Below are 14,383 nucleotides of genomic sequence, written 5' to 3' on the forward strand. Positions count from 1 at the left end.
CGGGCCAACGTTGGAACGTGGGTGGGTTCGTTGGGGCCGACCACGCAGTAGTCCCCCCTTTCGGCATCCTCGTACAATCGCCTTCCGGGCGCCGTGATGATTCGGGAGCCCCAAGCGACATGTTTCGCATTGAGGTCCCCGACCACCAAGGCCGGATGGCGATCATGGTTCAAGGCCCGTCTAATATCGTCCTCGACAAAATCAGGACCCGGGGGTCGATACGCGGCATAAATCCGCAATTCGGCCCCCAGTACGTGAACCCTCACCCCGACCGTTCTGGTAGAGGCGAAGGTCAGTAGCTCAAGCTCCTCGTGCACCACGTCCCTCCTGACGAGCGCCGCAGTGCCCCTGAACGGGCGCCCGTTGGAGGTCAGTTCGTCCCGTCGGTACACGAAGTAGTTGGGCATCCTAAAATCTTGTCGAGGTTTGAGTTTGGTCTCGCCCAAGAGGATGACCTGCGGGTCATACTCTTGGGCGAGTCGGATGAGCTCCGGCCTCCGGGACCCTATCCCGTCGGGGTTCCAGTAGATGATGCGCAGCTCTTGGCTAGCCATTGAGTGCGGTAACATCCGGTAGAACCCCGCGAGCAAGGCCCCGAAGGGACTGGCTCCCGAGGCGATCTCACGGATTACTCCGGAGATCACCTCGGACAGTTTCTCCCACAGGGAGAGGAGCCAGGCAGCGAGGCCGACAGGCTGCGTGTCCTGCCGATCTCTGCGCCTCTCCCGCTGCGGGCGGGGAGGAAGTGGGGGCTGCGAGTCGCCCAGAGTATTCGTGTTCTGGGGCGGGTCGGTGACTGTTATCTCCATGGGAGATGGAGGTTGGATCGTCTGGGCAGCTTGTCCTTCACTCATGGCGGCTGCTTCTTCCTTTTCTTTTTTTTTCTTCTCTCTGGCTTTCATTTTTTTCTTTTTGTTTTTTTTTTGAGATTTGGTCAGTACAGTGAGTTGGAGATCAGTCCCTGCCTTGTTGATTGAACGGGGGGCCGGGCGGGGCTTTATGGCCTGTCGTTGAGGGTTCGCCTCTGCCATCAGGGTAGCCGCTGTTGCGCTGGCCTCCACAGTGGCAGGTTGGGTATTAACCGGAGGGAAAGGGGGGGCTTGTGAACTCTTTCCCTTGCCCTTGCCCTTCCGAGATGGACTTGGTGCGGGACGTGGAGCAGGGGTAGGGGCTTGACCGGCGCGCCTCGCTGGCGGTACGGGGGGAGGAATAGTGACCCCCATCATCCGCGCCCTCCTGCGGTAGAACACACACCGCTTGTCAACAGCGGCGTGGCCCTTCCCGCAGTTGGCGCAGATGAAGGGTCCCTCCCTTGGCCTCGGGCAGTCCGCCACAATGTGCTCACCCGCACATCGCACGCAGCGGACCGCTCGGTGGCAGTTGTTGGAGGCGTGTCCGAAGGCCTGGCAGCGATGACACTGCGCAGGTCCTCGGCTTGGACGCCATCCCTCAACTGACACCCCCGGCAAGTACAGCAGTTCTTCAACTGCGTACAAGCGGGCGAGGTCATCCTTGGAGAGGTGGTCCAGGGTTACGTAAAAGACGCAACCCGGCCGCCCTCTCTTGGCCCGTATACACCGAGCATAACGAGCCGGAAACCCTAACTCCTTTAAAGAGTCTACGATTTCTGCCGCGTCGGTGTCGGCAGGTAGGCCTCGAATTGCCACTCTCGCGGGAATATCCTCCTCCAATGCGTAACAGTACCATTTAATGGCACTGTCAGCGGAGGAGGCTCCCGCGAGATAGGCTTGGACCACCCTATACTCCTCTGCCGACGCCGGCAGAAATCTGAAGCCTGACCCGTAAGGGCGCACAGAGGGGGCCCGCCCTAAGCGCTCCCTGATGGCCGCCATGTGGCGGGACCAATTGGGGAGCGTTTCCACTATAATGGGTGGATGGCGGCGTGGCTCGTCCCCGGCGCGCGGTTTTGTTGAAGCAGAGGCATTCAATTGTGGGCGCAGTGTAGGCGCCGGTCGCGTTGCTGCAATGGTTGCGTATGAAGTCGAGGGCACTGGGGAGGGATTGGGGATGGAGTTGGGTTGAGGGTTGGAGACTGTTGGCTCTAGGTCCATGTACCTGGTTGACTCCAGGTTGCCCACCGTGCAGCCTGTGGTGGGGGCACCCCTGGGCCTGTCCGTCAGGATGGGGGAGATGGTAGGAGAAGGAGACCGAGGAGGCGTACGCAGCTGTTTGGCTGCATAGACTTCCGCCGTCCCTGTACGCTTCCTCGGCTTGGGAGTTGGTTTGGGGGGTGTAAGGGACTTCGCCCTCGATGAGGAAGAATGAGAGGATTTGGTTGAATCGGTCTCGGATTCTGAGTCGGACGTTTCATGGGAGGAGGACGTCTCCTCAGTGTCCTCGTCCTCATCGTCCTCGTTAATAGATTTGGACGAAGGTCCAATACGTGGCCGTTTGTCTATAGCCTCGGAAGGACTCCGGTCGGACTCGGACCTGGCCTTCTTCCGCGGCCGAGGGGGCCCAGTGCGATCCGTCAAAGGGGGAGACGAAGCTTCCTCCGGACGAATCCTCGGAACCCCCTGGGCCGCGACCGAAGGCCCGGGCCGATCGTCCTTTCCGGAGTCCGGTTCCAGGCCGATAGGTTGGGAGCGATGGGCGAAAATTCCCGCCATCGCTTGACGTCCCCTGTGAGACGGGCCGGGCGTGCTGATGATGGGGGGAGATGAACCCCCAGACATGATTTTGGCCGTACTAGATGGGGGTAGCAGGGTCCTTGGACATCTGTGCCTTGTAGGCGAATAGTGGTGGTGTGATATATAACAAAAGCACCGCAATCCCGATCGACCCACAGGGATAACTGTAATACCGACCGACAGATGTTAATATTTAATTTTTAATAATCATAATAGATATCCTGCTAATAATTAAAGTAATATTATATACATATATGTACAAGTCTAGTCTACTGATAGAAACTTTAATTTATAAGAACAATAATCATCAATAAGGGAAAGAAAACTATAAACTAGGGACAAAACAGTACACAATAAGAAGGTCCTATATTGGGACAACGAGTAGTCGGCAGGCGCGGGCCACCAACGCCAACCCGACTGAGTGCCCCGGGTCCAATACCCGAATCTCCAAGAGTTCCGATATCAGAATCCGAGACCCACGGCCACACAGCCACGGTCGCCACACCCTCACCAAACTCACTCGCCGATCCAATGCGACCCACAAAACAAGAATGAATATAGGGAAATATCTGTTCTCAACAAAGTTGAGACAGCCTTTTCGTACAAACAAACAAAACAATACAATTAATTTTAATTATGCTATAATAATCGGTTAATTAGATGAATGTAATGAATAAAGTATGCTAAGTGATAGTTTGTCTAAATAATATAATAATAATGTGAAGGATAACTTAATGTAATAGGGGCAGTTGTCAGTCGGAATGTATTAATATTGTAGAATTTATACTATGAATTTGAAAATGTAATACCAAACGAGGGTTGTTCTGAAAAAATTTTGTTATTTCGAATATAAAATTTTGTTTCTACGATCTAAATTACAACAACAAATTCTATTGGTCGAGATCGGTGAGAATGAACAGCTGGTACGATAAGAATCAACGATAAAGAAATCTATTACGTTATTACTACAGTCTTGAGGATAAAGTTGATGAATTTGATAAAATAATTGTGAACTAATATAAATTGAATGGACTAAACTACTATATACTGAGACTAATACTACAAAACTGGATTAAGATTAAATGTAACAACTTACTAACTAAACTAACTATTGGACTAACTAACCTAGGCACTGACACCTACACCCTAACTAGCTCCGATCCGACTGCCAATTCGGGTTTAGTTTGCAGCCCCTCCTAACCCCGAAGGGTAGGGGAGGACTGGGAACGGACACGGGTGGCCAGACTCAGTGGCGCTAACGTGACTCGGTTTTATTCTTTAGAATAAAGTGAGTACGCAGCTTACACAGGTATGAACGACACCCACCCGCAATTAACAAATGTTAAAGAATAAAGTGTCGTTCGACTTACCTGGTCCCGGGTCCCGAATTTGTTCTGTTCGGAGCGTTGACAGCGCGCCTACACAGAACTTCAAGAATTTTGTACACTCGCGATGAGGAGAGCATCCAAGTCAGCACAGCCTTAGTTCACACGTCCGTCACTCGCACTGGTACCCCGGGAACTCTCTGAATTTGCAGCGAGGTAGGCCCCTTATTTATGGTCGCCCACGCGCACTCGGCCAGCGCTATTATGAGTCCGAGCACGGTGGGCGTCTATTGTTCTCTCGGCCGCCTCGCTCGCCTATTGTTTGCCTAGTCGCTCTATTAGTCGCCCGTATTGTGACTCGCTCCTGCGTTCCCACGCCAAATTAAAGACCACGAGGACCAATCTTTATTTACAAACACATAATATTTACAAATTTACTTATATTTAAGTTTGTATGCTAACTATTTTTAACATACTGTCTATTTGGCTATTCTTTATTTCTATTTATTCTCTATTTTATGTTACTTATTTTTAACATAACTATTTATTTCCCCTGTCCTTTACTATCTATTTACGGACACCTTTATTTATTCATTACGGACATTCTCTATCTATTTACTTATTCTAAAACTATTTCTAATTTTTCTGAATGTCCGTCGGGAACAACTATGATTTTTATGTTCGTCGCGAACAGTATCTCTTCTAGTCTTATATTTATTCATGTCCGTCGCGAACAACTCCAATAGAGTAATATTCTCTTCGGGGGTCCAATATCTGGCGCATCAAATATTACAGAGCTCGTTACTTTGACGACTCTTGTAACCGCCAGCGATTCAACGCCGCTTTGTTTTACGACACCGCTCTCGGTCCCGCTATTTGTCAAAAGATTCAACAAAGAGCTTATCCATTATCTTAACATAAAACATCGTCATTGCGAATAAGAATCCGACATAAGAATTCGTTCTAAATATTCAATTTAATATGAATCCCACTTAAGCCGGAGCTCACGTGAGCCGAAAGAGAAAAACCGCTTGTGTATGCAAAAAGTCTATGCATTTCAAGGGTGCCCCGCGCTTGTAAAACCGCGGAGCGCGATGGAGGAATTGAAAATAGAACCCTTGTTATTTCGAGTACATGTGGAGTGAACTACAAAGGGGGAACATTGTCTCTGGGAGTCGTTATGCAGCGCTTCAGACGTTCTGATAACAAACCGCGCGTTGGACGACGAAGCTACCAATAAAACTCTGTAATGCATTGCACATAAATTTTACTCTCCCTCATTTTATTCAGTTTGTGTCGTAAACTTGTTTAATATTTATTCGATCTTATTAAGCAAGATGATTTCTCTCATTTGTGCACTCCTAATCGAATTTGTAATGAGATATAAGATTAATATCAAACAGTTCTCTTGAATCAAAAATTTCATGCCGGATTTTATTATTTAAAGCCTAAACTACCATTGTACTTAAACTAGAAGGAGGCTTTGGTCAAACTTTGATAAGAAACAAGCACCTGAATGACACTAAATAATGTGATAAAATTAATATTTTTTTTATTTTACTCAACTACTACTAGCTGGAGCCACTGCTTCTTACCTTTTTAGGTATCACATTTGCGGACATCCGTGCCATCTGACTCTGAAAAATGAACTCCGCGGCATTGCGAGACAGATTTGATATATTCTACTCCAAACGAGGGTTATTGGACCACAGCATAACTTGTTAATCTCCATGAGCACTCCATAAGCGAAAGTAACCATTCCCCAGCAGATCTGCTTTCAATGGCAAAAAACATAGAATCGGCTATACTTACAAACATATTTTTCTTAGTTTTTCTAATACTAAGTAATACTTATTTTCTGTCAACAACTTGTCTGTACGAAACTTTAAGTATTAAGCTTTTTATGCTCTGTTGATTTCGAGTATTTCCACTATGTCATGTATGTGCAAATCATTACATACTCCTCTCTCCCCGGGGAGGTTCGCCGGGCTGACAACTACGGGAAATTGCAACCTTGTTTCATATAGCGACAATTTATTTATCCGACCTTTCGTCGTCCTCGCACGCTAGATCGTGCTTGAGTCAAATTATCCTTTATTACCATAGCACGTAATGTTCATTCTGGGTTGAGGCGAAAATAGTTTCGGTGTGTTGGGTTTTCAACTGCTTAAAATGTTATTCGTTTTTGTTTTGTTCTTGATCGGTAGACGAGCTCACACCTCACCTGGTGTAATCGATTAGTGTAGACCAAAGATATCACAAGAAGAAGAGCGCCACCGAATAGGTAAGACCTTTAGTCTTCACTAAACGAAATCATAATCATTGGCATATTCCAAAACTAATATTAAAAGTTGATTACTTGTATAAAACGCTATTTCTTTATCCCCAGGGTCGAGAACAGTAAAAATAGAAACGTACTAATTTTACAAGTACTAAAAACAAATTAGTAGCATAAGTAATAAATTACTGGGTTACATGGCCCATTTCTGTTAGTCACCGCCAATTGCGAGCTGCTAAAGCAAAGCACTCAGATAAAATGGGTTTTTGTAAATGAATTCGAAGAGACCGAATCAATTTATAACTTCGACATTTCGGACGGCGGTTGAGGCTCGCCGGACCTCAAATAGCAATCCGTCACTGTCCAGAGTAAAGCCCCTTAGACGCGTTCTTAAATACGGCACACCGCACACTACAGCCACCCCACACCCACAACGCAGTCCTCTCGATCCTCGCCATAATCAATAAAAACTTACCTAAACTTGTCAATAGTTTCTATAGTAGTCAACAACTTTACCGCTGTTTATAAATGAGTCAATTACATCGTCAGCTTTCTCTATTTAGTAAATATTTGGTACGGTATATTCGATATAACGGTAGGCAGCGGCTTGGATCTGCCCCTGGAATTGTTGAAGTCCATGGGCGACGGAAACTCACCATTAGGTTGGCCGTATCTTAGTCTACTAGAGCAATAAAAAATTCGAGTCTCTTCAATTGGTGAAACTCATTATAGTGATTCTAGTTCGTCGACGTTTTAAAACAAAAAGTACTTAAGTTTGATAGCGTTTTTTTAATTTTAACTAGTATTCGAGCTGGCTTTTCAATCATTATTTAAAAGTTTTATGATCCAACCGCCAAATAAATAATAAAGTGACTAAAGTTTAATGACAAAAATTATTATGTAACTATCAAATTATATTCCACCATCCACTATTCTGGAGAGACTCATATTTGTCACAGCTCAAATGGATGGAAAATGATCCAGGGGCCGGAGCCCGAAAAGATGGAATGATCAAGTGTCCGAGCATTTGGACAGAAAACTGAGCGACGCGTTTCACTGTGCCACTAGCCCACATGAGTAGCTTACAGATCACAAGGAAAGGTATCAGGCGGGCGTATCACGATGCTCAGCAATGAACGAACGATTAGAGGAGGAGAAGGACGAATAACTTTAGCTTTACTAGTCTTATATGCCGCCTCATAACGGTGAAACACAAAACACCCATAATAAAATTTATTTAATAATAATTTATTTAAATATTATACTTCAAATTAGCGGACGGTTGGCGTGGTATGAACATGTGATGCGTAGAGAGATGTGTGTGACTAGGAGATGTATCGAAATGGTAGTGCAAGGTAGAGGGGAAGAGGTCGACCAAAGAAGACATGGATGGAGTGTGTGAATGCGATATGAGAGAGAGAGGAATGAGCGTTGAGATGACAACTGTTAGAAGAGAATGGAATAGAAAAATTCGGTGTGCCGACCCCACCTAGTGGGATAAGGTGGAGACAAAGAAGAAGAAGAAGAATATATTTCAAGTATTTGTATACATTTGCAGACTAACTGCCTAAGATATTCTCCGCCAGTGAACTAAAGGTAATGTAGAGGAAATAATGATGGGTGCATTGAAACATTCAACACAACAAACACATACAAATGTTTACAGCTTGTAATAAAGGAAATAAATACATATAAAATACATAGATACTACAGATTTATATATAAATATTTAAAAAATTATATTATACTAATATAAACTTGATAAAAATATACCAAATTATATGCCGCCTCATAACGGTGAAACACAAAATATCCATAGGTTTTTAGTTTCAACGGTGAAAATGTAATTCATCTCTAAAACACTATAATAAAACACATTACTTGACGCACCACACGCTGCTTTCAATGTAAATAGTGATTTGAAATTTCGATTATTTACTGATGGTAGGACCTCTTGTGAGTTCGCACGGGTAGGTATCACCACCCTGCTTATTTCTGCTGTGAAGTAGTAATGCGCTTCGGTTTGAAGGGTAGGACAGCCGTTGTACTGTAAAAACTGAGACCTTAGAACTCATGTTTCAAGGTGGGTGGCGGCATTTACGTTGTAGATGTCTATGGACCCCGGACTTAACATCAAGTGGGCCGTGAGCTCGTCCACCCAACTAAGCAATAAAAATAAAAATAAACCTGTAACCGATCAGCCCTTTATTACAAAAATAAAATACGTTATTTTAAATATTATATTTTCATCTCTTTGTCTCCAGTTCCCAGTCAACTTGGTCCGGACAGCTTAGCTTTTTTTTGCAGTTTCAGCTTCAGCTTAGTTTTAATTACAAACTATAATAACAAATCACCTCAATACATTAATACGTATATAACATTTGGATCCACAAGGTATCGCTAACTTAACCATTTTTCATGTCGAGACAAATTCAGTGTATATCCGAGAAATGAGTAAATAAATCAATTACACTCGACGAAAAGACGTAGTGGCTGCGGTCAATAATTGGATCCGTGCTGTTGCACCCCGGGGTGCGATATCTAGTTTGTTGTTTAACACCATTCGATTTCTAAAAGAAACCAATGGAGCTTGAAATGGATCAGTAAGCAAAATCAATGTACTCTGTTTTATCCTTTTTCAGTGTTTTTCATTTTCATTTTGCACAATTATTTAATTCGTTAAGCTCTTTTAGGCGATACTCATTTTTCAAAACTGTTTTTGTTTAATGTTTTCTTAAGCTTCGATGCTAACATAAGTGATATTTCTTCAATATTTTCATCAATTTTAATTTATGTAATGAAATTCAACAAAATGATTTTTCGTCATTTCATAAACTATCTTTCATGTAAAATTTCAAAGAAGAAAGATAAATTCTTTCAGACTGAATTTGCCGAAAAAAAAACAATTCTGTACTCTACAAGTGTATAGTTAGAACTTTTAGACTTCTCAGTTAACGAGTGTAGGTGTAAATTGTTTATGAACTTTCGCAGCAACTTCAGATGAGAGAATGTTCACAAAGATTTCGACTTACGAGCCTTAACTTAATGAGTAATCTGAATAATTTCATTAAATTTATGAAATTATTTCAGTTTTTTATATATTTTTATTAATTCAGATTATACCGTAAAAGTAATTTTATTCTTCGAATTTCTAAACTATTAATTAATCTAATAAAAATCTGGTTAAATGACTTTTGGTTATTATTTACGCAAATAAAAAACAGAGTTCTTGGTTCGTGTTCTTAGCGTTCACATACATATATTTTATTCGGTTGAGTTTAATTATTGTCCCTACAGTACAGTACCACCATAGTACAACAATTCATCTATACCAGCAATATTCTTTCCCCAATTAACCACTCATTAGCAATCTGAAAAAAAGATTAAAGAACCCGTCTTATTACGCTCAGTGAACTATTCACAAATGTAAAGTGGCTCTTTCTAATTCGGATTTTAGTTAAAATCACCTAGCACCTCGAATCTGACTCGTGAACTTCAAGACTTCATCAGAACTGAAGACAGGTGTAAATCTTTCGATACTAAAAGTTGCGGTCAGTACTAGGACCTAGTCAAATTGAATATTGAGTTGAATATGAAATTGAATTCAATATTGAACTCCAAAGAAACCCTAGCAGTATTTAAATCCCCTGGTGGAGGTCAATACTTTCTGATTCATGGCAGAATATATTAAACGTATACACTAAAGGCAAAGGTGTTCACGCCATGTACAAATGCTTTAATTTGTTATTTATTTCGGTAAAAAATTATACCAATCAAGTCTTACATTTAAATTTTTGTTTTTAACTCGAGCTATGGTCATACTAGGCAAATAAAGCAAGTACATACTAGATCAAGTGCAAGATTAAAGGCCTCTAAAATTAAAATAGATTATTTTATTCAAAATATAATAATAAAAAAAGCAGCCAGCGATTAGTTCCTGTAAAATTTATCATGACAAGTAGAATATATTGATCGTAAATCGGCAAATTGGCGTATTAACTTTCACATAGTACAATAAAACTGCAATTGAAAAGGGGGCGATTCTCTAACGTTTAGAAATTAAATAATATATTTTGACTTAGATTGTATCTAAGTCAAAATATATTATTCTAATATATATCTGTATACATCATTATATTTTGAATTATATTTTAAACTAGCGACCCGCCCTCGCTTCGCTTCGGAAACATTACATTTTATTATTGATAGCTAAGTCCCGTGATGTTACCCGCGGTTACTGTAGTACCGCGGGTGAAGCCGCGGGGCGAAGCTAGTCTAAGAAAAGTAGTAGCCTAAGTTACTCCTTATATCATCAGCTACCTATTAGTGAAAGTCTCATCAAAATCGGTCCAGCCGTTCCAGAGATTAGCCGGAACAAACAGACAGACAGACAGACAAAAATTGTAAAAAATGTTATTTTAGTATATGTACAGTATATATATTCATATGCATGTAGTAAAAAAAGGCTATTTCAATATTACAAACAGACACTCCAATTTTATTTATATGTATAGATGTCAGCATATTATCAAATCTACCGCTGTATGAACCACGATGAACATAGTTAGACAATATTTAATATTTTGATTACTTCATGTTCGACCAGTTCTACGATATCAACTAGTACAGGATCTACCTCGCCATTCATCTATACATATAAATAAAATTGAAGTGTCTGTTTGTAATGTTGTAATAACCGCTTTTTACTACATGCATATGAATATAATATAATAAAATATTTTTTTTTCCGAAGCGAAGCGAGGGCTGGTCGCTAGTCTTACATAAATCAAAATATATATGTTTAATAATTAGCCTCACGAAATGTGTGCTGCTATAAGTTGCCCCATAATTCTTTCGTAGTCGTAATATTCCTACTTATATACCTTAATCCCTGTCTAACTTCTGACCGTAGGGCGCGCTGTCAACCCGCACGCATTAGTAAAATCAATATCACACAAAAATGTGGTCAGCATTACATCAACAAACACAATCTTTGGAGTATTTTTTTAAATCTTACTTTAAATCGTAAAAAGCATACATTGTGTAGTTTCTGATTATTTATTAGTCTTACCCAAGGCAAAGGTTACGAGTATTTATTTATTTATTAAGTTGCACCAACAAAGTGATCATCAATACAAAACATTAACAAATTGACAAAAGTTCATGGCAGATGTGACCTCAATTATAGGTGCAATCGACAGTGCATTAACATCAAAAATAAAAAATATATACAGCTAAGATTTGAATACATTTCATTCATTGCTTAAGATTAATTTAATTGGGAGATGATCCGCGACAGATTTTTTCTGTAAGTAGTGAGACAATCAGAAAAAACATCTATTTCACTTAAAATAAGTTCAGCGCAATCGGACAACTCTCTATTAACGAACAGTCTCTCGATCTTGCTCGATATGATGTTCAGAAAACTGTTGCCACGTACTCGAAGCAATAACGATGCACTTATCTTCCGCGATATTGCAAAGAAGTCATACAACGCGGGACCTCATACAACGCGAGACCTCATACAACTGTGTGACATGTCGCAAGCACTGTGGATGCACTACAAAAGCGCGACAGTAACAACATCATCCTAAATGAATTATTTTAATTAATATATAGAGCATTGTAAGCTCTCCGCGTATGTATATGTGATCCACAGACTCATGACGTAAAAATCGTAGCAGACGTAAAAATTAAGCTTAATAGAAATGTTGGCATAGCTATCGTAACCAGTAAATCTGCGGGCCAGCATATTGCATCTTAATATCAACGCCCTACGTTCCCTATCTATATCAAAATCATGCTGATTGCATGCAATGCATGCTACACACATTAATTCTACTTGAAATTACATAATTTAATTTAATTTTACTTAGAGAAAATTTAGATTTAAATTTCGAATATGCATGTTCATGCACTTCAAATTAAAAACGTGTTTTCAGCAAGACGTTCAAATGTAAAAACTGTTCTTTATTCCATTTATTTTCATTTACAATAAAATGTCGAGCGAAACAAGAATTACGGCCCATGAAGTTACGAGTACAGGAGCGGCAGCAGGCCACGTCGACGCCTGGCAAACGAAGTGTGAAAATAATGGCCACAGAGCTAGCCTTAAATCGGCTAATGCACTCAGCTCTACGTCCTGCGAATGAAGCTCTACCATATTTCATTTACAAAAAATATTTATTTACGTAAATAACCACACCGCTCTTGGATTCGTAGGGGATTAAGCGTGCACCAGAAAATTCTATTTCGTAAACCAAATTCGAAATTTAATTCGCGTTACAATATAATTACGTAATAAACAAATATTTACTTACCAATGAATATAGTGAGTGGCCCGGAACCCCGCTTATTATAAACTAGCGGCCCGCCCCGGCTTCGCTTGGGAAGTAGAGCACGCGATGTAAAGAATTTTACGTAATTTTGTTAGCACATTGGGTTACATTATTGGAGTTTCAGTAAAGATCCTTAACTTTTTTGAAAATATAATAAATATAGCCTATGTCACGCAGGGATAACGTAGATTTCCAACAGTGAAAGAATTTTTTAAATCGGTTCAGTAGTTTCGGAGCCTATTCAATACAAACAAACAAACAAATGTTTCCTCTTTATAATTAGTATAGATAGTGTCACATTTAAACTCCGTCCGCTTTATCTATGGTCATCGCTATAGTAAATCGTTGTTGCGTCGCTTCCATGTTGACACAGTTAGGATAATGCGAGCGCTGTTTGCACTACAAACTATTTCCTCGGCGAAAACGTTCCGGAAATTAAAACGAGAGAAAAGTCTCGTGGGACATTAACTCGTCAAGAGGAACGGATTTAATTCAAAATTTGTTTCGCACCCTTATATTTGCTGCGGTGAGGTGGAGCGCTAAGGATCAGAACTTAATTTATCCGGGGCTTACCTCAATCTTTTTTTTTTATTGCTTAGATGGCTGGACGAGCTCACAGCCCACCTGGTGTTAAGTGGTTACTAGAGCCCATAGACATCTACAACGTAAATGCGCCACTCACCTCGAGATATAAGTTCTAAGATCTCAGTATAGTTACAACGGCTACCCCACCTTTCGAACCGAAACTCATTACTGCTTCACGGCGGAAAAATAGGCGGGGTGGTGGTACCTACCCGTGCGGACTCCCAAAAGGTCCTACCATCAGTGCTGCTTCTGCTTTCGTTTCGGCTTTTACTGATGTTTCCTTGACAGAATCGTTAGTAAACGTTTTCATATTTTTCTTCGAATTACATTAGAGTAAAGCAGACAGACAAAGTTCGAATTTAATATTTTCTATGTAATTTCTAACACGTAATAGTGTTAAAGTAAATTCCAGAAAACTTTAAATAACCATAAGTACGTCCGATTTTTAATGAAACATACGTATATTCTGCAAAATCCAAGAAAATAATTCTTTAGAAGACTCTTAAATCGCCGCTTTTTTATGGCTTTTGTAGGCAGACGAGCATACGACCAATCGAAATATACGAGCCTACGACCCACCTAATGGGGACGACACTGTCGATGAACGCAGTGGCTCCAGATAGTATGGATGCACTCTACTCCGGTGACGGGCGGTGTTATGGTAAAAACAAGATGATGGTATCATCTCAAACAATTCCTAAGAGCACTCCTCATGGAGCATACGGTACAAAATACAGAGGGTAGTATAGAACCGAAGTATCTCCGCAGACCCACGATCCGTTAGAATGGGATTATCAACAATCCAAACAGCCCTCTTCTGTATGGAGTCAAATGGAAGTATCTGGAAGTTGTCGTGGCCTAAATGAGAAGCATTTGTGTCGAACGGTGCAATGGTGTTCGAATCCCGCAGGCGGGTACCAATTTTTCTAATGAAATAAGAGGTGGGAGCAGTACTCCAAGCGAGGCCGGACCTGTGCTTTGTAAAGCAAAAGTCTTTGTCCAGGCGTTATGTACCGCTTCGCTCTGTTGAGGACTCCCTGCATTTTTGACGACAACTTGGCTTTGCCTTCCAAATGACTCCGAAATTGGACATCACTCGAAATATCGATCCCAAGTATCCCAAAACCTTTGGAAGGTTGCAGGGATACTTTTTTGAATTGCGGCACCATGACAAAAGAGTCATTTAAAGGGTTGAATTGAATTGAG

Source organism: Bombyx mori, chromosome 8 (genome assembly GCF_030269925.1).
Source record: "Bombyx mori chromosome 8, ASM3026992v2".
NCBI classification, from domain to species: Eukaryota; Metazoa; Arthropoda; class Insecta; order Lepidoptera; family Bombycidae; genus Bombyx; species Bombyx mori.